A 24,947-nucleotide genomic window follows, 5' to 3' on the forward strand; every position below is an offset into this window, starting at 1 on the left:
GCCAGCACCCCTCTGTGAGGTGGTTATTAAAAGCATGTCCTTTCCTCGCCAATTCAGAGTGCAAGGTTTTCACTGATGTTATATACTTGAGCTCTTCTGACACAAGGGAGAGGATAGCTAAAACAGCTCTCAAAGCTGGGTTTATAGCCTTTCGTATCATTTGGCATTTCAGTGAACTAGGTGAGGTGGTTCTTAATCTCTCTCTACCTCTCTATCCTTAACATGGTTGATCGTCAGTGAGAGCGGCAGTCAAACAAAAATGGAAACTTTGTAATTTATGTATAGGTTTAAAAAGGCAAAGAAATGAAGGATTATTGCAGTTGGTGCAGTCCCCGATACAATTAATATCAAATGCATATAAATCCTATTAGAGATCTGTCATGGGTGAAAAAGGAATATGAAAAATGCGTGACCTATCTTTATTAGATTCAGTTAGAGAGAGACCATACAGAGCTAAGGAGCTTTACGAACTGCATATTAATCATAACCAGTCTTCTGAGATAAACCTATTTCTTGTAACTTATCAAAGCTGTACAGAAGATTAGTCATTCCCTTTGGTAAAGGAATGTTTTACATATTGTTCTGAGTTTTGAACATCGCAGCTTTAAAAACTGATTAACAGATATTTTAATACTAAAATATATCTCATTGAATTATGTAGCTTAGGCAGCTATTATCCTGTAATGCCACCTCAATAGGGAGATGGGCTCTTTGTCAAAACCTCTACATCATTGTTTTGTTGCATATTGAACAAGACACTCTAGGGAGTTGTGTTAGAGACCCAGACAAAAGAACTTTGCTACAGCAAGCAATCATTAAATCATGCAAAAATATTTCTTTCTTAAATCTTTACTTTAAGCAACAATTGATAGATGCCAGCACCATTTTTTTAAATGTCACTTTCAATTCCTGAGGTCTTTTATCTCTTTGAGAAGGAGGGGAATTAGCTTAAGGGGATGGTTAAGACCATGATGTTAATACACAGTATTTCTAAAGATAGGAGATATATTAACAGCTATAATCTGACAAAGATAATTAAGATTGTATTTTAAAAATGTGAGAGAGGGTTTCATAAGATTATGAAACTTTTAGATAAAACATAGAGTAACAGGTACAAAATGGATTTTGTATTGTTGGCTCACAACACATAGAGATGTTTAATGACACAAGCATTTAGTTTCTGACCTCCTGTTGCCACTTGAGTGCCCACAATCTTTTAGGTCATGTTGATAAAAATACAGAACCATTTCATGATGAAGATTTCTGTATTTAATAATATTTTATAGCTATGTTTTCATATTTCTAAAATGATAGGCTTGTTTAAAAAGCTAAAAAATCTGAGAAGTATATGCATTAAACATGCAATCTTCTCATCCTAAACTCTAGGGGTAACAGCTATTAATAATTTGGTATATAATCCTTCTAAATATTTTTTTAAATCTCATTTATTGAAGGGATACACACATATAGAAACGTATACAAATCATAAATCTACACTTCAATGAATTATCTCAAAGTAAATGCACCCATATAACCAACACCTAATTCAAGAAATAGAACATTACTAGTTCTTCCCAATTTCTACTACTACCCTCATCCTCCACAAAGACAACCACTAATTTGACTTAGAACAGTATAGTTTAATACTGCCTATTTTTGAAATTTATATAAATTGAATCATAGAGTATGTATGTCTATGTAACTGGCTTCTTTTACTCAACCCCATGTTTGTGAGAGTCATTCACAGTTTTGAGTATAACTGTAGTTTTAAATTTTATTGTTCTATGACTGTGGTTGGCCAACTTTTTCTGTAAAGGGCCAGAGAGTAAATATTTAAGGCTTTGTGGGTCATATGGTCCTTGACACAACTGTTCACCTCAGCTATTGTAGCACAAGAACAGTCATAGATGATGTGTAAATGAATGAATGTGGTTGTAGTCTTGTAAAACTTTACTTACAGAATAGTCTTCAGCCTAGATTTGGCCTATGGGCCATAGTTTGCTATACATACTATAAATAAAATAAACGAAGTAATGTAGTATTCCATTGTATGACTATATCACAACTTACCCATTCAAATATTGGCAGACATTTGTATTTTTGCTATGAACACTCTTGTAATGTGGTTTTATATGTATATATGTATGCATTTCTGTTTGGTATATGGAATTTCTACATCATAGGGTATATATAAGTTCAACTTCAGTAGTAATGCCAAATGATTTTCCAAGGTGGTGGAGTAATTTACACTTCTAACAGTAGTTTTACTCATTATCACTTGTTATTATCAGTCTTTTTAAAAGATATTTTTTTTTTGCTAACTTGAGTTATATGTAATATATGATGATATTTTGGTTTTAAAAATTAAAGCTTTAGAGACCTCATATCAATTTATATTTGCCTAATCACAAATACCATATGGAAAATATGATATGTTAGCCTCTAATTTAACCAATTATTATAGTTATTGCCCTTAATCTTAAAATACTAAAGGATCTCTATAGCAATATTATGTAATTTATATAGTGAACTGATTTTCTTCTTCAGCAAATATGTAATAGTGGCATTAGTGTAGCTATGTAGAACAAAAGAGAATACTTAAATCCTCGATAACATAATTTCTGCACACATACTCTATTAATAGCTCTTTCCAAGGTTATCTATGACATTTATCTTAGAGTCCAAATACAAAGTCCTTTTTTCAAATGTCATCTTTTTCAAACTTTTTGGCATTTGTTACTACCTACTACCCATTCTTTCTTGAAACTCCTGTGCTTTCTACCTATCTGTACTCTGCTTCTATTTCCTAGCTTCACATCTCCCTGCCCCAATAATTTTGCCTATTCCTGAGTTATTTATCAAAGCTCTTTGTTCTTCTTTCACTAAAATTTGCTTGACATGATGAGAGTTCATATTATCAACCTTATGTGTTTACTTCTAAATTTATATCTTCAATCTAGAATTTTCACCTGCTTTTCTGGTCTTATATTTTCAGATACCTAGTAGGTATCACATTTCATCTCATTTTCTCAAATTTAAATATCTAAAGTGAAATGTAGAATATTCATATTCACTCTTTCTTCTCTGCCTCCCTTCTACTTTCTACCACCCCAAAGTTCCAATCTGTCTTTCTCCTTTTAGCAAACACAGATAGCAGAAAGAAGTATTTTATTAAGCTTTGATAAATAACAGGAATAGAATAGTTTTTCTTGTCGGTGAAATGAAAGGTAAGGGAAGAAATGGCACATTTTATGCAACTCTTATAAGGAAATAAATTTATTACCGTATTCCAAATGATATGAAATATTGTTAATTTTAATATTTGTTCACCAAATATAAATCATTTTACAGCCATAATTTGGGATAGTTAGGCAAGTTAATTTTGGAAAATAGTGCAAAAGTAGTGCTAAATCATTCTAATTGAACAATGATCATAGTTCAATTCTTTCTAGTGTTCCAAAAATAAAGTTATAAATATATGCTAAAATTTAAAAATAATTTATTCAGCATAAATAAATGATAACTATCATCTTGAAAAGTAATTGCTTTGGGTGGTAAGAAAAAGCATGTCTTTCCAGTGAGGCACTAATAGTCTCTGAATCTAAATGGACTTATTTTCAACTTTTGAGTAAAGCATATAATTTATCAGAGTGTCATTTTCAAATGCAGAAGCTCTTAATCTCATAGGGAATGAGGAAAGTCACTGAAATTCTTTAATATATCTTGATATACTGCCAAAAAGTAGGATAACACTGAGGTGAGTTCCCTGATGATAACCCTGGCAACCTATTAAAGTTTAACACAGGCAGAATAACAAGTATATATTTGGGTGCCTACTGTTTTCCAAGCATTGTCATAGCAGTTTATGAGTGTATGCTAGTGGGGACAATTAGAATATATATACACATATATATATATATATACACACACACATATATATACACACACACACACATATACACACGTCTGTATACATACACACATATATATCTACACACACGCATTGATATGTATATAAATATGTATCAAAATATATATATTTAAATATATATTACATATAAATAAATAAAATAACAGATGTAAGTGCCACCCAAAAATAAAGTAGGTAAGGAGTACCATGGGGTGGGGGTTGCAATGGTCAGGGTGGGCCTTATAGAGAAAGTAATATTTGAGCAAAGATGGGGAACAAGGTAAGGGAGTGAGCCAAGGAGATATCTGGTATTGTGTTTGTTTAGTAGGGTTTTACTTATTTCTCACTTCATTCCCAAAAGGATTCAGCGCCTAAATTATTTAGTAAGACAAAAATAAAGAAAAACTTGATACGTTAACATTTTTTCCCTTTGGTAATATATAAGGGGACCATGGTAGGGAAAACTTAGTCCACCCCTGGGGAAGTGCTCTGTCTGGACTTTGCGTGGCTGTCAGAACTCTCACTGCAATACCGGGCTACCACAGGGTGGAGTGTTTCACTGTAATGTTTCCGTACCTCATGTTATTGCCTTAGATTGAAAATATCCCATCATTTCAACCCCTGAGCTTGATTCGTTTTGAGTGCAGATTTTCTAATCTAAAAATCAAATGAGAGAGAATGTGAGAAGGTTTACTGGAAAATCCTAGGTAATGCATAGCCATCGTAACAGTGACTCATTGAAAATATTTCTTCTCATGTTATTATCTATTGAGAGGAGTAATGCTTGGTATTTCTGGTTAGGTAAAGGGGAAGGCAGATAAGACCTTAGAGTGGCCTGCACATCACATAGTATAGGAAATTACCTTTTCCAATTATGTAGAATCTGCCCTTGTTGCTGACTTTCTCCATTATTCACCATCACTGTAATTGGGAAACCTGGAAAGCTTGGAAAGTGAAATTTGAATAGAGAGCTCTTTGTTTGTTATGTTGCTACTAACTCTCATTGAAATAAAAACAGATGTGGCTTTACAAGATGTTTGGTGATTATTCTGTGCAGAAACCTAATAGTTGTATTGTGAATATCTACCTCAGTATTCAAAATTCTATAATCTATGTTGGAAATTTTCCTTTTACTTATACATAATTTTACAGATAAATCCTCAGTTTTCCAATATAGCAACCCATCACTGATACTCAAATTAGAACACCCAGGGCTTGTAATTTGAAAACTTAAAGATTGGAAATTACATTTAATAGGTTTTAGTTATACATGATCCAATGTACATTTGATTCCTGGCTTCTGGTTTCTGTTAATTGGGCATGCCACTTTAACATTAAACTCATTCTTTTTTTGGTTAGCCAATTAGGTATTTTTTTACTCTTGCAACAAGGAAGGATAAGTATAGACATCCTGGACTCATTGGTTAAGGAGTATCTTAGTCAGTAATAATCTAGCCAGGCCAGAGGACAACTGTAAGTAAGGCAGGGAACATTGATAAATGTCATAGGTCTGGATACACAGGTTTCAGTATTGAAGAGGAATTGTTAGTAGTCTATTGTTAAAAGATACACTGAGGTACATTAAAATTTTAAATAATTTATTTTAGCAAACAATGATTCATGGATCAGGCAATCCCAGACCACAAGGCTCCACTCAAGGAGTTTTTATCAAGTGAATATCAAGGCAAGGCAAAGAAAATAATTTGATTGGTTACAGTGGAGCAAGTAGCCTTATTTGGATCATTCCAGGGAAAAGTCACTAATGAGAGGTTAGTTGGCAGTTTCTTTTTCTTTTTTCTTTTTTTTTTTTGAGACAGAGTCTCACTTTGTTGCCTAGGCTAGAGTGCGTGCCGTGGCGTCAGCCTAGCTCACAGCAACCTCAAACTCCTGGGCTCAAGCGATCCTTCTGCCTCAGCCTCCCAAGTAGCTGGGACTACAGGCAAGCGCCACCATGCCCGGCTAATTTTTTCTATATATATTAGTTGGCCAATTAATTTCTTTCTGTTTATAGTAGAGACAGAGTCTTGCCCTTGCTCAGGCTGGTTTCGAACTCCTGACCTCGAGCAATCCACCCGCCTCAGCCTCCCAGAGAGCTAGGATTACAGGCGTGAGCCACCGCGCCCGGCTAGTTGGCAGTTTCTGATTGGTTAAGCTTAAATTTTGTTTTCCTAGAATACGATTGTTTATACTGAGTTGGGTTTTGGTTTGCTTACATGAGATCCCAGGATGCCGGAGTCCCTTTAGTCTAATCACCTCCCAGTTAATTATTAATAATAGAGTCTGGGACTCAGAAAGAGGGTAAGACCTTCCTAAACAGAGGTCAGAGATGCTAGGCAGAGGAGAAAGAGTGCCAGGAATTCAATAAACTTGATATGGAGAGAACGGCTTTCAAACCATGGGCTTTCCTGGAGAGGAGAGCATATAACTGCAGGAAGGACTCTCAGAGGGCACCTAGTCCCTGAGGCTCAGATGGGGTAGGGAAGAAACTCCCATATCTACTGTCTACCACAAATAAGATTTGATGTCGTAGAAATACAAAAAAAAAAAAAAGTCTTTTGTGTGGACCTTAAAAAAATATATGAGCTCTTTTTGAGGTTGATATTTTAATATATAAATTAAAAATAACTAATTACATTTCAAAGAATTAGACTAAAATTTATATATTGTTTGGCCCATTCTTAAATGGGAAGATTTAGTTTCATGGCCCTTTGTAATGCTCATCACTCTGGTTCCTAGGTACTTTAATAAAGGTGCCATCTTTCCCACTCTCTCATATCTCCATCATCGTGCCGATTTAGCAAATACTCAGTAAATAGACAAAACCCCACCTACTGTTAATTGTGAACTCAAATGAGGCATAAATGTGAAATAAATAAAGAACATAATAATATAATTTACAGAATGCCGTCAATTGCACCAATACCTGTATTACTCTAAAAAACTAATCATTATTCTAAAGTTATAGTGACAAAAGGTATTTTATTAGGCAGTAGTAAAATGTTTGTGCATTCTTTCCCCATCCCACCCTATATTTTGAATATATCTGCAGGGCTGGTTTAAATCTTGCTTAAAAGTTTATGTTTAAAAATGTATGCACATCACATAAACGTGGTAATGCTTAATTGTCCATTTAAGAAGACATTTCACATTTTCAACATGAATGCTTTTCTACTCTAAACATTTTTATTAAGCCATTTATTCAACAAAAGAAGGCCTGCACAGCAAGCAATAGTGTAGTTGTTTTTCAACTACTACTCTGTCAGGAACTTAGGTAGAAATACATTTGAAATACCATATTGAGAAAAAAAATCTTTAATAGAAATTCAGCTAACACCAAAAATGATCATTGTCATTGGATTGTAAGATTAGTTTAGAGTTTGATTTTATGACTTTTTAAGGATACCACCCCATAAGTTCTCTCACCATTTGTACCATTTTTCTCTTAAATTTTCTTCTATTAATGATTGTTTTAAGTTACATGATGCCAGGGATCTTATTTTTATCCTTTTTCCCAACTGAAAGAAACTTTTTATAATGCCTTGAATACTAGCACATATTTATGTATTTTAGAGGTGTTTTAAGACATGCTTGGTAAAGATGTTATTAATTGCTTATGCATATTTCATTGTTTGCCATATAAGATAAAATAGTAAATTATTAAATTTTTCGATACTCGGCTACAAATTTTGTTTCCTGATATTCCATGATAATATGAATACTGCTTGATTAAGTATTTAATGTAAACAAGATATCTCTTTCTCTCCCCTACCTTTTCTTCTCCTTCTTCTCTCCATTCCAACTTTTCTGGAGACTTAGATATGATGTCTCCTAGTCCAGTAGTAGGTAGAAGAGAAGTTCTTTTATTCCAAAAAAAGTATTCTCCCTATTTCAAGGTAGGAACAAATCAGTGTGTTTGCAGATTTCAGCTGTATTTTATATGGCTGTCTTTTTAAAATAAATTGTGGGAAAAAAACACATAACATGAGATCTACTTAACAATTCTTAACAATTTTTTAAATGTACGGTACAGTATTGTTAACCATAGGCACAATGCTGTACAGCAGATCTCCAACTTTTTCATCTTGCATGGCTGAAACTTTATGCTCATTGAACAGCACCTCTTTATTTCCCTTCACCCCAGTCTTTGGCAACCAATATTTTAGTTTCTGCTTCAGTGAGTCTGACTACTTTACATACACCATGTAAGTGGAATCATGTGTATTTGTCCTTTAGTGGCTGGCTTATTTTGATTAGTGTACTTTCTCCATGTTTATTCATGCTGTAACGTATGACAGGATTTCCTTCTTTTTTATGGCTGAATAATATTCTATTGTATATACATACATTTTCTTTATCCATTCATACATTGATGAACATTTAGGTTGTTTCTGCCTCTTAGTTATGGAGAATAATGCTTCAGTGAATGTGGGAATATATATATAATTTGGAGATCCTGATTTGATACCTTAAAGCGATACAAGTAGATCTACCATTTGATCCAGCAATTCCTCTACTGGGCATCTACCCAAAAGATCAAATGACACTCTACAAATGGGACATCTGCACTCGAATGTTTATAGCAGCACAGTTCACAATTGCAAAGGTGTGGAAACAACCCAGGTGCCCATCAATCCATGAGTGGATTAATAAAATGTGGTATATGTATACCATGGAGTAATTGTAATACCATGAATAGTAATTCAGCTTTAAGAAACAATGGTGATATAGCACCTCTTGTATTTTCCTGGATAGAGCTGGAACCCATTCTACTAAGTGATGTATCCCAAGAATGGAAAAACCAGCACCACATGTACTTACCAGCAAATTGGTATTAACGGATCAACATTTATCGGGTGTCGGGCAGGTGGAATGGGCAATATACATAACCTTAACATTTGTATTCCCATAATATGCTGAAATAAAAAATTAAAAAAGAAACCAAAAACAAAATGATGAAAAAAGCAATAGATTCTTTGGGGATAAATACCCAGACATAGGTATAATGATAAAATGGTTCAACATCTTGCTGATATCACTACCTTATGTGACTATCTTTTGCATCAGTGTATGAAGTAATAGAAAATTAATTGAAGATGGAGAATGATGGGACTTTTAGGATCAGTTATTGTGCATTTGTAAATCATTAGATAAGATAACTATACTACATTTAAATGCAAACAAAGTCACATTAAATTTTGATATATTGGGGGCTTTCTTAGTTTGTACTACCATAGACTGGGTGGCTTATTAACCAAAGAAATTTATTTTTCATAATTCTGGGTGCTGGAAGTCTGAGATCAACGTCGTCAAGTTCTAGTAAGGGTGCCCTTCTGGGTTATAGACTGTTGACTTCTGTCTGTATGTTCACATGGCAAAAAGAAAGCCAGAGAGCTCTCTGGGGTCTCCTTGTATGGAGACACTAATCCCATTCATGAGGGTTCCACCTCCATGACCTCATTACCTTCCCAGCCCTCCACCCCCCAATCACATTGGGGATTAGGATTTAAGCATATGTATTTTGGAGACACACAAACATTCAGTCCACAACAGGGGCTATTTTTATAACAAAGGAAAATTGCATATTGTATTTCCTTCTAAGAAATTACCGAAGTATGTTAGCATATTTAAAAATTCTAAGAAGTCCTTGGTTTAACTTTCTTTAGACACATTATTTCCCAAACCCATGTTACCAAGGAGCCACTTTTGGGGGCTGAGGAGTAATACCCACTAACATTTTGAGGCAAGGCACTATTTTTCTACTGCCTACAGTTAGGTGAGTGCTGAATGGTATATTTAAGTATAAAATAGCACTGGACCACATATGGTTATTTACATTTAAATTAATTAAAATTGAATAAAATGAGGTATTCAGATCCTCAGTCACATTAGTCACATTTCAAGTGCTCTGTCACTGTAAGTGGCTAGTGATTATTGTCTTGGACATACCTATGAGAAAAGTATATATTTTGATCCATTTCCTCACTTATACTCTGTGCCCCAAAAGAATTGCTTTTACTGATTTTTCATTTGTTTTTGTGTTTTTAGGTTACACTGAATAATGTTACAAGGACCTACCCTTTCAAAAAGCTGTTACTACTTTTAATATAACAATGTTGTAGTGGACGTTGTTCACTACCTTTGTGTCGTTGTATGAAAACTCATGTAAGCACTTTATTTTTCCAGTTCTTAAAGCTAGAAAAACCATTGAAAGTAACTGATTATATTTTTCTTTCTTTTTGATTTGGGTACTGTTTTAACCAAAAAACAGTTAAATCTTTGTTCTAACATTCTTTTAAATCCTGACCTATTCTGATGTACAGTTTTTTCTATTCCTATTTTATTTTGGTATTTGTTTTCATAGCTTTGCAAAATACTTCAAATTCCATAAGAATAAAGCAATGTTATAAGTAAACCCTGATTTAAAGCCTTTTTTACACAATTCATTATAGGTGATGTATATTCTTCGCTGTCCAGTTTTGTAGGGCATTTGATCTTTGAACCATTTTTTTATTACAAGCATTTCTAGTATCAATGATAAGTTTTCTGAATTGTCTATACACTCTTTCTTGCTCAGGTACCTTATGATCAATAGCACATAGTACAGAATTCCTGAGAAGTAGGAATATAAATTCTAATTGTAGTCTGTGTTTCACCATATGGCTTTAGAAGCAAACCAAACCTGTGCAAGTGTGAGCATCTTTGTTTCTGATTCAGTATTTGCAACTTAGTGTATATTCCTTCATTTACTCTTTTATTTGTTGATTCACTCAAGAAATATTTATTAGATGCCTGCTATGCACTGAACACCCTTTGAGGTTCTGGTGATACAGCAGTAAGGCAAAGAGACAAAAAGTCCCTTTCCTCTAGGAACTGACATTTTAGTTAGATTAAACTTAAATTCCAGTTCAGTAAACTCTTAATTTTTGAGATAATTCAAAGAAAAGATTCCCTGACTTCCTTGTATGTGTGTACACAGAGGGATTTGTGACAGTCCTTCAGCCAGGAGGGGTTAGGGACAGGAGTCCAGGAGTCTACTTCCTACTTACATACAGCAGAGTTTGTTTCATTTCCATGGCCTTATTTACTGTGGCAATAAAAGAGATGATAAATAAACCAGATCCAATTGGGAGGCAAGAACTCTTGTCTAACCTTCATTGTATTCAAGAATGTGAGTGAGAAAAATCTGATTAGAAATGTAGTTCTTTGATCCTAAAATATTTTGGGAGCAGGTTTATGTTCAAAATAAGACATAGCCTCTGAGACCGAATCTGTTCTTAGACGTAGTCAGGATCATTCATAGTTGACTGATTTTTCAAACAAAGAAAAATGCAAACCACTTAAATATATTGAACACTTAGTATATGACAATGTTCTAAATGCTGGAGATAGAGCAGTAAACAAAACAACAAAACTCCCTACCCTCTTGGAGCTTGTGGTAAAGAGTATAGACCAGGTAAACAAGTAATTGACTAAGAAAACAAGACAATAAGTGTTATAGACAAAACTAAAATTAAAGTGCCATAGATAGATTAAAATAGAGAGATGTGATCATGACAGGGTAATTCCTTTACGTTGATACACAAAGAAGGCTTTTCTGATGTAATACTTTGTAATTGAAACCTGAATGTTATAGAGAAGCTAGAATGTGACCATCAGGATGAAGACCCTTCCTGGCTGAGGGAACAGTTAAAATAAAAGTCTTACTATTGGAAAGAACTTGGCATGGTGGAAAAACAAGAAGAAAGTCAGTTTGGGTGTGAATTAGTGTGAGAGCCAAGTGATAGAATAGATCACAGAGTGAGGCAGAGAACAGATTAAGTAGAACTGTTTACATGTATCAACTGAACTAAAACTGTTGTATTTAAAATAAAACCGCTTCCTGAGTAGCCAGCCTTGAGTACTTTCCAGATGTTCATAAACCAGAAGGAAATCATAATAGTTTAGGCTTCACTTAGTAGCGAACATAGGCAATCTCATGTTCCAGTCATTTTAAGTTATTTGTTTTGTATTCGCCTTTGTTTTTTTTCCCCTCTGCGGAAACTGCAGAAACCATTGATACAGTTTCCCTTCTGGCGAAACTGTAGAAACCAATAACTTTTTTGCTTTACTGTAGATTTCAGTCTTACTTCCTTGAACTTGTGCACATAGAGCTGTGACAATCCTTCAGCCAGGGTGGGTGGGGGACAGGAGTCCTGATCTTTCTAATTTGCTAGATGGGTATGCAGTCAGTGATGATCACCATACATGTCTCATAGGTGATTCAATCTATCATATAACACCTTTGAAGTTATTAAAAAAAAGTTGGAATTAAAGTAAAATCTCTAAAAAATATACTAATAGTTTTAAAATTTTGATAATTTTTTTGTGTTGTTTTAAGTTACTTATGTCTGAAATGCAACTTTTCAATCTTAAATCTAGTATCAATCACTCTCCCTTAATTTTAAGACTATTTGGTTCTATTACATGGCTTTTATGGCCATTGAAAGTGAGAGAATGAATATAACTCTGATAGTTTGCTGTCACTAATACTGGTACTGGGTCTAACTTTTACCTCTTAAAAAAGTTATTTCACTTTAGAAACACTTTAAAGATAAATCGAACTCTTTTTCTAAAGCTCTCTATATAATCCATTTATATACATAAGATATAGTAGCATAAGTCTCCCACATACAAGGTTCACAACAGGCAAAATTCCATATGTCTGCTTTAGATTTTCCTGTCAAATACATTGTTTTGGCTGCTTTTAAAACATCAAAGACATACCTGCTAGGTTGTGATTTTTTTGTCTTGACTTTTTGAAAGTTTCTACGGTATTCTTTCTTAGATTACATATGAAGTACAGTTAAGTCTTATGAAAGATGGGGATCTTGTAGCCCTCTGGCTATAAGAAACTATTAAATTCACATTAAACTGTACTTCTCTGTATTGTCAATTTATCTCACTAATATGAAAATAATCATTATATGATGATATAACATTAAAACAAAGGAATATTGGACTTGGTTTTCTGAATATTATGTTCTGAATACCCATTGGGTTGGTGTTGGATTGTGCATGAAATTAAAAGGAACTTGAGTATATAAATGTTGCCCTGGAATTGTTATAATGATGGAGATTGTGTTAATTCAGGGTGATATTGATGCCTTTGAACATGTATTATAAAATTTTTAATCAGATAGGTGGCTAGTGTTCACAATTGCGGCTCCTGGTTTATTTGTGAGAATGAAAAGTACCAGATAGAGGAAGAGCTATTGTAAGAGAATTTGTTTTTAAATTTCAGAATATTACAGAGGTATAAATGTTTGGTTACATGGATTGCTTTTGTACTGCTTGAGTGAAAGCTATAAGTATGCCCATTACCCAGATAGTATACATTGTACCCATTAGGTATGATTTCACCCATTGCCTCGTCCCCCTTCCTACCTGCCTGATTTCCATTGAGTTTGACTTTTCATCTATGCACATGAGTGCTGATTAGTTAGTTCCACTTTAATAGTGAGTATATGTGGCATTTGTTTTTCCATTCTTTAGATATTTCACTTAGGATAATGGTCTCCAGTTCCATTCAAATTGTTGCAAAAGGTATTAATTCATCCTTTTTGTGGCTGAGTAGTACTCCATGGTATACTTAGACCACATTTTATTAATCCACTCATTAATTATTGGGTACTTGGGTTGATTCCACATCTTTGCGACTGTGAATTGTGCTGCAATAAACATTCAAGTGCATGTGTTTTTTTATGATAAAATGACTTATTTTCCTTTGGGTAAATACCCAGTAGTGGGATTGCTGGGTTAAATAGTAGGTCTACTTTTAGTTCTTTTAGGAATATTCATGTTGCTTTCCAAAGAGGTTGCATTCAATGGCAGTCCCACCAGCAGTGTATGTGTGTTCCTGTCTCTTGGCATCCACGCCAACCTCTATTGTTTTGGGACTTTTTGATAAAAGGCGTTCTCACTAGGGTTAAGTGATATCTCATTGTGGTTTTGATTTACATTTCTCTGATGATTAGTGACATTGAACATTTTTTCATATGTTTATAGGCCATTAGTCTATCTTTTGAAAAATTTCTGTTCACGTCTTTTGCCCACTTTTTAATGCGGTTGTTTGATTTTTTTTTTTTCTTGCTGATTTGCTTGAATTCTTTGTAGAATCTGGTTATAAGCCCTTTATTGGATGTATAGCATATGAATATTTTCGCCCATTCTGTATGTTGTCTATTTGCTCTGTTGATTGTTTCCTTGGCTGTGCAGAAGCCTTTTAATTTATTCAAGTCCATTTAATAAATAAATAAATAAACCATTTATTTATTTTTGTTGTTGCTGTGATCACCCTTGGTGTCTTATTCATGAATTCTTTGCCTAGGCTGATATTTAGAACAGTTTTTCCAGCATTTTTTTCTAGAATTCTTATGGTTTCATGTCTTAGCTTTAAGTCTGTGATCCATCTTGAATTAATTTTTGTGAGTGGTGAGAGAGATGAATCGTGTTTTAATCTTCTGCTGTTAGAGACATTTCAAATCAGCAAAGTGTTGCTGAAATAGTTGACAAAGTATTTGGGGAAAAATATAAATTGATCCCCCCATCACATCATTCACCAGAATACATTTCAGAACAAAGACTTGGGTATAAAGATAAAATCATATGCAAACACTAGGGCTGAATGTAGATAATCCTATGGCTAAATATAGATAATATTTACTTGAAGAAAGAACAGCTTTGTGAAAATAAAAACAAAAGTAGAATATATAAAAGAAAATATATTTTTGACTATACACAAATTAGGAACACTTATAAATCAAAAATATAAATTATTAAAGGGAAAATGATGAATTTGGAAAGTTTTGATAATGGATTAGTACCTTTATATATGGATGTTCTTATATGGCAGCAAGAAAAATAAATATCCTAATAGAAATATGAGCAAGGTAATGAACATAATATTCAGGAAGTATAAGTTATTTATATAATATGCATGGTGTGTATGGTATGTATGGGGGGGCCTATGTGGATACTCATGGGCTTGCATATGTTCAGCCTCACTAGTATTAAGAGAATTGCCTATTAAAAGAATGGTGAAGTTTAATAGCCAAAAAGGATCTGAAAGATCTGATTTGTGAGGGTGCAGAGAAGTATGCACTCTCACTTCTTGATGGTTGATTTTTAAAATGGGACAACCTTTCTGGAAGGCAATTTAACAGAATGAAATACAAGCAATGAAAATGTTTATACTGACACCCAGCAATTCCATTTCTAGAAAAATTTCCTACTGAAGCAGATGTATAAAAAAAGATAGCTCTGTACATGGATGTTTTGCTGCTTCTAATAGTGAAAAATTAGAGCACTAATGCCCAATAATAATGGAATTTTAAAATAATTATTCTATTAAAATTAGGACAGTATTATATGTATATTTGAAAATTTGGAAGATATTCATAGTGAAGTGATAAAAGCAGAATATAAAATGTATATGCAGGCCGGGCGTGGTGGCTCACGCCTGTAATCCTAGCACTTTGGGAGGCCGAGGCGGGCGGATTGCTCAAGGTCTGGAGTTCGAAACCAGCCTGAGCGAGACCCCGTCTCTACCAAAAATAGAAATAAATTAATTGACGAACTAAAAATATATATACAAAAAATTAGCCGGGCATGGTGGCGCATGCCTGTAGTCCCAGCTACTCGGGAGGCTGAGGCAGTAGGATCGCTGAGCCCCGGAGATTGAGGTTGCTGTGAGCCAGGCTGACGCCACGGCACTCACTCTAGCCTGGGCAACAAAGTAAGACTCTGTCTCAAAAAAAAAAAAAAAACGAAAATGTATATGCAACAAATACTATGACCCCAGTTGCAGGTATACATTGTACATGGGGAAAAGATTAGACTGTGTTATAAAATATTAACAGCCATTCTCTCTATGTGAGACATTATGATGATTTTTATTTTGTTCTTTTGTGTTAACTCTATTTTCTGCATTTCTAATGATGATCTTTGGAATAAGACAAGAAATAATGATAAAGAGAGAGTTAGATAACATTGTCTTTATTCCCTTTTAGTGTTCACAGTGTAGCACTTATTGATAGAATTAATAAACTATCTACCCTGTTTACCAACTTTGAGTTTAACAAGAGGAACTATTAATATTATTTAAACTCCATTTTGTTTATAAAAAATATATTTTCTGGTTTTTCTTTATGTGGTGGAAAGTGGTAAAGTAAGCCACAGCGACTCTTTTACTTACATTTCTATTAGATATTAGAAAACACAAATATGTTGTATAGCCTGTTAATTTCATTAAGGTAAAACAAGAAAATAGATACATAAATATTTCTACCTTTCCCTCCACATCCTAATCATTCTAGTCACATCTGGGCCTCAACTTTAGACAGGGCATCATGCTAGCAATTTATTTTGACCACATTTGTAGACTCTTATGTTTGGGCATTCTATAGTGATAATGAATTCAATGGCAGTTAACATTTAGAAATAGACTTGTATCTAGTTTTTGTGCTTTCTTAAATAGGCTCAGAAGCTAAAAATAACGCCTTGTAAGGGAAAAAACTGCAAACAGATGAAGTTTAACTGAGCACCAGACATTCAAAGTTGAAGAGCACACATGGGGGAAATCGTATGTCCTTAAATTATCAACTTATTGGAAATGAAATGCTTTGGTACAGATGTGAAGAGTAAAACAAAAACAAGTCTGGTAGTTGGTAACATCTTCCCATCTGCTCTTTCTATTACAAGTAGGAGTCCCACTGTCCAAGCTCATGGCAATAAGCTCTTAAAAAACAAGCAAATAAATGCTTCACAATGTCAGCTTTAGATAATGTATTCAGAAAGAGATGATAACATCATGTATAGTTGTAAGGGACAAATATACTAGTTTAATTTACCTACAGATGTTCATCAGGATGCTTTTTCCTCAAAGTGTTTTGATTTTCTCAAAAGACCAATCTCATGAGCTATTTAAGAAAATGTCAGTTGATTTGCATATGTAAACAATTGGGTCCATGAACCATATGATTTTATCCTCTAATTATTTATGTAAAGGTTTAAAGTGAACATACACTACATATCACAAACCTATGCTGCAAGTTAGCAAATGCATATTAGCAAAGACCTTGCTTAAGTATGTCTCTTAAGGTGGGACATTTAATCCTTGGTAAGTGGTTGTTTATATGTAGCTTAAATAAGCTTTTCCCTCCTTCACCAGTATTAGATACTTTTCTAATACTTTTTTAATCAGATAAAATTTTCAATTTGAAAAACTCAAAATTTTCATGTAAATTCTTTGATTACTACATTTCTTTTACTATTTGCTAAAGAATATGGGCAGTTATAAATTGATACCATGTATATCTTCATGGAGATTTTAAGTGGGTTTTTTATTGGCTCTGTTATATGGGTAGGAAATTATGCTAAATCACAAAACTAGAAACAAGAGCTATTTCTTGCTGTGTAAGTAAGTCTATCAAAAATCCAGATGGCTGTAATATTTTCTTAGATTAAATTTCTTTTATCATTTTTCTCTTCTTTGCTTGTTACATAAGAACATTTTATATTCATTATCCCTTTATAGAGATTATTTTAAGCAATACTTAATGTTCTACTGGCATCTTATCCTTAATATATCTCATACAGACTTTGTAAGTTTGCCTTATTACCTACTCCAGTCGCCCCTCATCTGCTTTATTTCTGTGGTCCTTGTCACTGTGAATAATATCACCATTCACTCAGTTAAACAAATCTGAGCTACCTCTCATTCTTCTTCTTCACTCTGTTCTCTAGAGTCAACCACTGCCCATTATCTGTCAGTTCTTGACTAGTACCTGTATCTTCACCTTCATCTTCCCCACATCCTATCTCTGAATGCATCCTCCAAATTGTCTTCAAAATAACTTTTATAAAGCTTAGTGTCTTCTCTATTACTTGTTTTTTTTACATATAATTCTTTGTATTTTGTCAAGCGTTCAAATAAAGCACACCTGGAAAGTATTGCTTCATAAAGTCCTTTTTTCCATATCATTATTTAACTTGTATTTGCATTGCATTTTTGTAATTCAAGTCCACCTAAAACAAAGTTAATTTCAAATATGGTGGTTTTAATGGTTAAAGCTATTAAAAAACCTTAATGATGAAAAGTGAATAATAATTACAATTATAATAACGTAAAAAGATGCAATGCACTTTACTATCCATTACCTATATGTGGATTACTGCCATTTGATATTACCTATGAGAGTGGAACTGTGTATTGCCATGTAAGTTGAATATGTGCACACTTTACCTTGGGGAGGAGCTCTGGGGTAGAGAGAATGCCTGATTTATAAAGTCAGAGAAGGTTGGAGCTTGATTAGGTCATGTAGTCCAACACTCTCTTTTTAAATTGATTAATTAACTTTTTATTTTTTGGAGGCAGGATCTTGCTGTGTTGTCCAGGCTGGACTCAAATTCCCAGGCTCAAGTGCTCCTCCCACCTGAGACTACAGGATTATGCCACCATGCCCATCTCTAACACCTTTATAAAGAGAGAAAGGGAAGTGTCTTGCCCAAGGTTATATAGTTAGTTATAGAGCTACATAATTAGTAGTAGAGTAGTTGAACTTATTATGTGAAAGAATTAATATTTGGACTATTTGGGGGAAATGATTACTTAAACATTTGAAATAGAGTTATTTTTTAATGAAGTAACATTGTATTAAGTTTAACATATTGTTGAAATGTATTCTATTGGAATATATTTTCCTGGTTAAATATTGGTATAAAGCATAAATGATGCATTAAAATGAAGAAAACTAGGTATCAGTTAATCAATATCTAGAAAATCAAAATCAATATCTAGAAAACTAAGTATCAGTTAATCAATATCAATAGTTGAGCCTAGATTATAATAGTTTTAATTCATACTTCTAATAGTCTATTACCTGTTATCTGTGTAATACTTTTAAAGGACCTGCATGTCTTATTGTAAAACAAGGGGAAATTATTAACTAAGGCTTTAAGGAGAAAAGGCAAACCAAAGGCTTGAAAAAGATTCTCTGAATAGCAAATTGGAAGAGTTAAGGAGGCTGTTGTAAAGGAAATTTATTATGTCTATTATATATCTAGTAAACCATAGTACAAGTGAAGACAACATATTAGGTTAAAAATAAAATCTGGAGGGCTACTTTTCAGGAGAGCAAAACCAATTGTGTTAGAGGGATGAAGCCCGCTTAGACCAATAAGTTATAAAGCCTTTCAAGTTTTTTGGTCTTAGGGACCTTTTACAATCTTAAAATTACTGAGGATCACAAAGAACTTTCTTAGTGTGGTTTATATCTATTGTTATTTATGATTTGATTTATAACTGAGAAAATTTTAAAACATAAGAATATACAGGGGCACACTCCATTTGCTATCAGAGTGATGATACCATTCCAGGTCACATAGCTTCTGGAAAACTCCATTATACACTTGTAAAAAAATAGAAGTGAAATGCTCAAATAACATTTTAGTATTATTGTAAGAATAGTTTTGACTTTGTACATACCCCAGGGACTTCTAGGGACACCCTGGAGTCTTTTGACCACACTTTGAGAACTGCTGTTCTTCTCATAGTAATCTGTGTACATGGACCCAGTAACCAGGAGATAAGCTTGAAACAAAGATGAGAATGTTACTGTGTTACTAGAATTTTGTCCTTTTCTCATCTCTTCATCTCTCAGTGGATCCGTTCATTCTTTTCTTCCTGGAGAGAGGCTTCTGGACTTGGCCAAAGTCTTGGTTATCAGCAGTAATGAGAGCATTCAGATTGGCTGGACAGTTGTCCCAATTTCTATGTTTGAATGCCAGTGCCCAGTGTGATGGTATTTGTCATATATGGATGTGGGAGATGTCTTGGCCAAATAACTTTGGGAAATTTTGTGTGCTCTACACCTTCCCCCTCCCTTTGAAAAATTACAGTGCACATTAACATATTAAATAATCTGAAATGTCTTATGGGAGAAAAATTAATTAACGTTAGTAAACTCACTATTTCTAAATTTTAGGTGATTCTAGGATATTTATTATCATCTCACAAGATACTAGTATCTTACAAAACAGTTTAGGAAATCTTGGTTTGGATAATATAAAATTTTGATTTCATTTTTTTACATTGTAGAATTTTCTACTCCAATTTCCATACCAGGGAAGTTGGTATGGTTTATGTGAATAAGGAAGTAAACCACAGAAATTTATGCAAATATGCATCATTTGGTAGAAAGGCAGCACATTGTTGCCAGGGAAAATTGTGCCTAAATAATATGTTTAGATTCTTTTTTAGAGTATAAATAGATGGATGAATGAAATCATTCTACTTAGGCTTTTAAAATGCTACAGAAAGAAGAAAAAGAACATTTTATCTCCTATGTATTATGAAAGGTTTTTGATAAAATTTAGCATGCTTTCTGATAAAAAATAAATGTAGTAGGAAAAGTACTTATTTCCTTAACATCATAAAAATATATATCTCAAACCAAATGTAACTTACGTTTAGCAGTAAAACACTTGAAGAAATCCCATTAAAGACAGGTGCAAGACTAGGATGTTCACAATCATCAGTATTTTTAGCCTTCTTCCTCTCTCTCCTCTCCTCTCCTCTCCTCTCCTCTCCTCTCCTCTCCTCTCCTCTCCTCTCCTCTCCTCTCCTCTCCTCTCCTCTCCTCTCCTCTCCTCTCCTCCCCTCCCCTCCCCTCCCCTCCCCTCCCCTCCCCTCCCCTCCCCTCCCCTCCCCTCCCCTCCCCTCCCCTCCCCTCCCCTCCCCTCCCCTCCCCTCCCCTCCCCTCCCCTCCCCTCCCCTCCCCTCCCCTCCCCTCCCCTCCCCTCCCCTCCCCTCCCCTCCCCTCCCCTCCCCTCCCCTCCCCTCCCCTCCCCTCCCCTCCCCTCCCCTCCCCTCCCCTCCCCTCCCCTCCTCTCCTCTCCTCGATGGGCGTAGTGCGTATTAACCAATGCAATGAGATAAGAGAAAGAAATATAAAGATTAGAAAGGAATATGTAAAATTATTTTCATATTATAAATATCTGATAAAATAAATATGTGAAAATTAATAGCATTTCTATATTCAAAGAATGAATTAAATGGTTATTATTGGAAAAAAGTCCTGATTAGTATAGCAATAAGAAAGATTGAATGGCATACCAGTACGATTTTAGCAGGAGTTAGTTAGTTAGTTAGTTAGAGGTTGACAACATGATGTGTAATTTTATCTGGAAGAATAAGCATCTGGGAATAGCCAGGAAAACACTGGAACAGAAGTGCAGTGAAGGGGAACTAATTCTACCAAGTATGAAAAAAATATTAAAGTTATAGTAATTAAATGCTTGATTTTGGTACAGAAGAGGGAGCCCAACAATAAACTTTATACATGTGGGAATTTGGTGTACGATAGAGGAGGCATTTGAATTCATTAAGGATCAGTTATTCAATTTCAAAAATTTGATTTGATAAAAGGATCATAAGCAAAGGTAAATGCTATATTACAGACTGAAAATAATATTCACAACACATGTGAAAAAGGGTTTATGATCTTAATATAGTAAGACTTCTTACAAAATAAACAGGCAAATTAAAACTCCAGTTTTAAAAATGGCAAAGCCCATGAAAGGGTAGTTCATAGCTAAAGAAATACAAATAACCAATATCTGGAAAAGGATTTAACTTCAAACAGAATTAAATAAATGGAGAATAAACCAACAGTGATATAACATTTTAAAAATCTAACCAAGTGGCAAAGGATTAAAGCATTTGATAATGGCATAAGAGAGGATGTGGGAAAGAAGCACTTCTTTCTGTTGGTAACAGATTTTTCTTTTGTCATCTTTTTGGAAGGAATTTTCATATTTACCAAAATTTGGCCCAGCAGTTCCTGTTCTTGGGATTTATTCTACACTTAATCTTTTACAAATAGGTGAACATGTATGTACAAGCGTATGGGATGCAGTATTGTCCTTCAGTAGAGGATTGTTAAAATAGATCAGCTGTCACTCTTGCCCTGGCTCAGTGCACCCCAACCACACTAGCCTTCTTTCTTTTTTGCAATATACTCAGTCTTTTCCACTTTCGGGCCTCTGCACTAGCTATTCACTTCTCTTGAAATGCCTTTTCCCCAGATTTTATATATGACTGGCTCTATCTTGTCGTTCAGGTCTCTGCTTAAGTATCACTTCTTTGAAGAAGTCTTTCCTAGCTTCCTACCATAAATCAGCTCCCACACCCTATCATATTTTTCTGATTTATTGTCATCATAGTAAGGATTACTGTTTGATATTTTCTTGCATGTTTATGTGTTATCTATTTTTTGGAACATGGAGAGGGAGTATAACGTGGTAATTACAAGCATTGCTCTGGAGCCATAGCTGGGTTCAAATTCTGGCTCTGCCATTTATTGTCTGTGGGTACTTGGGAACAATTTTTACTTAATCTCTATGTGTTTCACTTCCTTTATCTGTAAAGATGTGAGTAAGAATAGAACCTAACTCATAGACTTGTCAGAATTAAATGAACTTAACATCTGAAGCAGTTAATGCAGTATTTAGGACATGGTAGACACAAAATACTTGTTGATCAAATGAATTAAATTTTCATTCATTCATCCAAAAGAATATTATGATACCATCTCAGTGAATGAGATACATCTGTATGTATTGATACAAATCTATTACACTTCAAAATCTAGTATTAGTGAGAGTAAGCTGTGATGTTAAGTGCAAAATCTGTGTCTTTAAACAACAAAGGCTTATTTCTTGCTCATGCTGTGTGTTGATCACGTGTCAGTGAGGCTCTCTGTCTCAAGTTATCCTTACTCAGGGACTTGGGCTCCACCCTATGGCAAAAGGAATAGAAGATGCAGAATGGCATCTTATGTGCTTCCATCTGGAAGCACCACCCTTCACTCCTACTCACATTGCATTGGCCAGAGTAAGTCACATGGTCACATCTAACTTCAAGTGGTAGGAAAGTACAATCCTACTGTGTCCCTTCAAGGAGGAGAATTGGAAAAGTTGATGAGTAACAATTATTAATGAGAATATGATTGAGAAAAAAGAAAAAAAAAGAGTAGGTTTAGTAAGAGCCTATTTTTCAAAGGGGTGTGTGTGTGCGTGCGTGTGTGTGTGTACAAATCTCTTAATTGTGGTCTGCTCTGGGAAATAAGATGTTTACTTTTCACATTATACGTTTATGCCCTTTTTATTTTTCAGTGCACATGTATTACTGTCATAACTAAAAAAGCAGTTGTTTCCCAAATGTTCCTCACATATACTTTGACAAAGTGCCACGACACATACTATTATAACTTAGTCAATATAGGATGACTTATATTGAGAGAAGGGAACTGATTTAGAGATGAGAGAAAAAGGGTGGCAATAAATGGGTTATTTACTGGGTAAAGAAGTACAGAGTGGGGTTCTTTGAGGACCAGTGGCCATACTAAAGATCTTTATAAATTATCTAGTAGAGGGAGTTGCATGGTAAAATTGACAAGCTTCATAGAAACAAAATCTTTTAGGTAGTTAAGTGCCAAGTCAGTAGGGGTAGACCTCAAGAAGATTTTTATATCACTTAGTACTTGTATAGAAACATGACATATGTGGGATAGTATGTTTCTGAAGAAATATTAGTGGTAAATTTGAAAATTCTAAACTATTGCTAAAGACCAGGAAAGTCCCTGAAAGGCTCCATTTTTCCGTGATCTCTTAAAAGTTGCTGTTGGCAATTATTCGAGGCCTTTTCCAAACTTGGAAATTCTTAGTTTTCATACCAATTCTTTAAAAGTAAGATAAAAAATTATTTTAAGGGAAATGATAGGATGCTATATCTAATACTGCTTGCCAAATTATTTTGAGATAAATATGAACATACGCTAGTATGATTTGCAAACAATGGAAGATGTATTGATTGTCAGCAAAAATCACTTCTATTTAGATTTGTTATTTGTAGTGACTTGGGTAGAAGATATTGCTTAATTAGTTCCCTTGTTTTTACCCTTTTTTCCCCATTCCTTAAAAATGAATACTTTTTTTTGTGAGAGGCACAAATATGGGAAGTTCTGTATGGATGAACAGATTTAGCTCTAAAGTATGTGGAATGGTGAATTGAAAGGGTTTTGAAATTAAAAATTTACTGGGGGGAGCAAAAAAAATTAAAAAATTTACTGAATGATCTGCAAAGTGTTATAAGAGATTTGTATACAGAAAAGATTGTGAGAATTTGAAGGAAAATTTTCTATTATTCCTAATTTCTTTGTGTACTGTATTTTAAATATTTATATTAAGTATTTTTAATTAGCCCATATTTAAGACTATAGTTAAGGCAGGAAACTATGATTTAGTGTAAATATGTGTTTTTGTTTCTTTCCTTAGCCTTCTGTTAAAATGAATAGCATAATACTTAACATTTTACATAGGAAGGCAACCAGTCCTATTCAAGATTGGTCAAAATATTTAAGGGATTAAATTCAGGTATTTTAGAAAAAAACCCCTATATATTATTATGTATGAGTGAGTCCAGAAAAATCAGCTAGGTTCACAGGCTTTTTATTTACTCAATCTGATGACTTTTCAAAGGGGTTTATTAACCTGCATACATATACAAGAGAACACTACATTATGTACATTATATTCTTGCATGATCATATTTAAGCCAACAGGATTTGCATAGCATTCTTGAATACCCAGTATGTCAAGGAATGTTTTGATATAAGTATTGTTTATTAAATTCAACGGCATCTGAACTGTGCCACTTACCATATAAGGTTGGGCATCCTTAATCCAAAAATCTGAAATGCTTTGAAACATGAAATGTTTTAGGTGGTGATGTGATGCTCAAAGGAAATATTTATTGGAATATTTCAGATTTTGGATTTTCAGATTAGGGATGCTCAACTGGTAGGTATAATGCAAATACCCCCAAGGGAATTTTATGTTTAAAAGATTTTTTAAATTTAGTAGATGTATACTTTTATTTTAAAAAATGCTATTTAGTTACAAATACACTTATCTACTTAACTATAAAAAATAAGTTCTT

General features: G+C 34.0%; 1 protein-coding gene and 1 pseudogene across 3 annotated transcripts in view; both read left to right on the plus strand.

Annotated features, from left to right (window-relative positions):
• The window catches only part of LOC142865949 (large ribosomal subunit protein eL33 pseudogene), a 30,534-nt pseudogene extending 14,814 nt beyond the window's left edge, over positions 1 to 15,720 (plus strand).
• The window catches only part of DIAPH2 (diaphanous related formin 2), an 824,298-nt gene that overhangs the window by 111,712 nt on the left and 687,639 nt on the right, over positions 1 to 24,947 (plus strand). The gene's annotated exons all lie outside the window — the stretch shown is intronic.

Source organism: Microcebus murinus, chromosome X, assembly GCF_040939455.1.
Source record: "Microcebus murinus isolate Inina chromosome X, M.murinus_Inina_mat1.0, whole genome shotgun sequence".
Lineage (NCBI taxonomy): Eukaryota > Metazoa > Chordata > Mammalia > Primates > Cheirogaleidae > Microcebus > Microcebus murinus.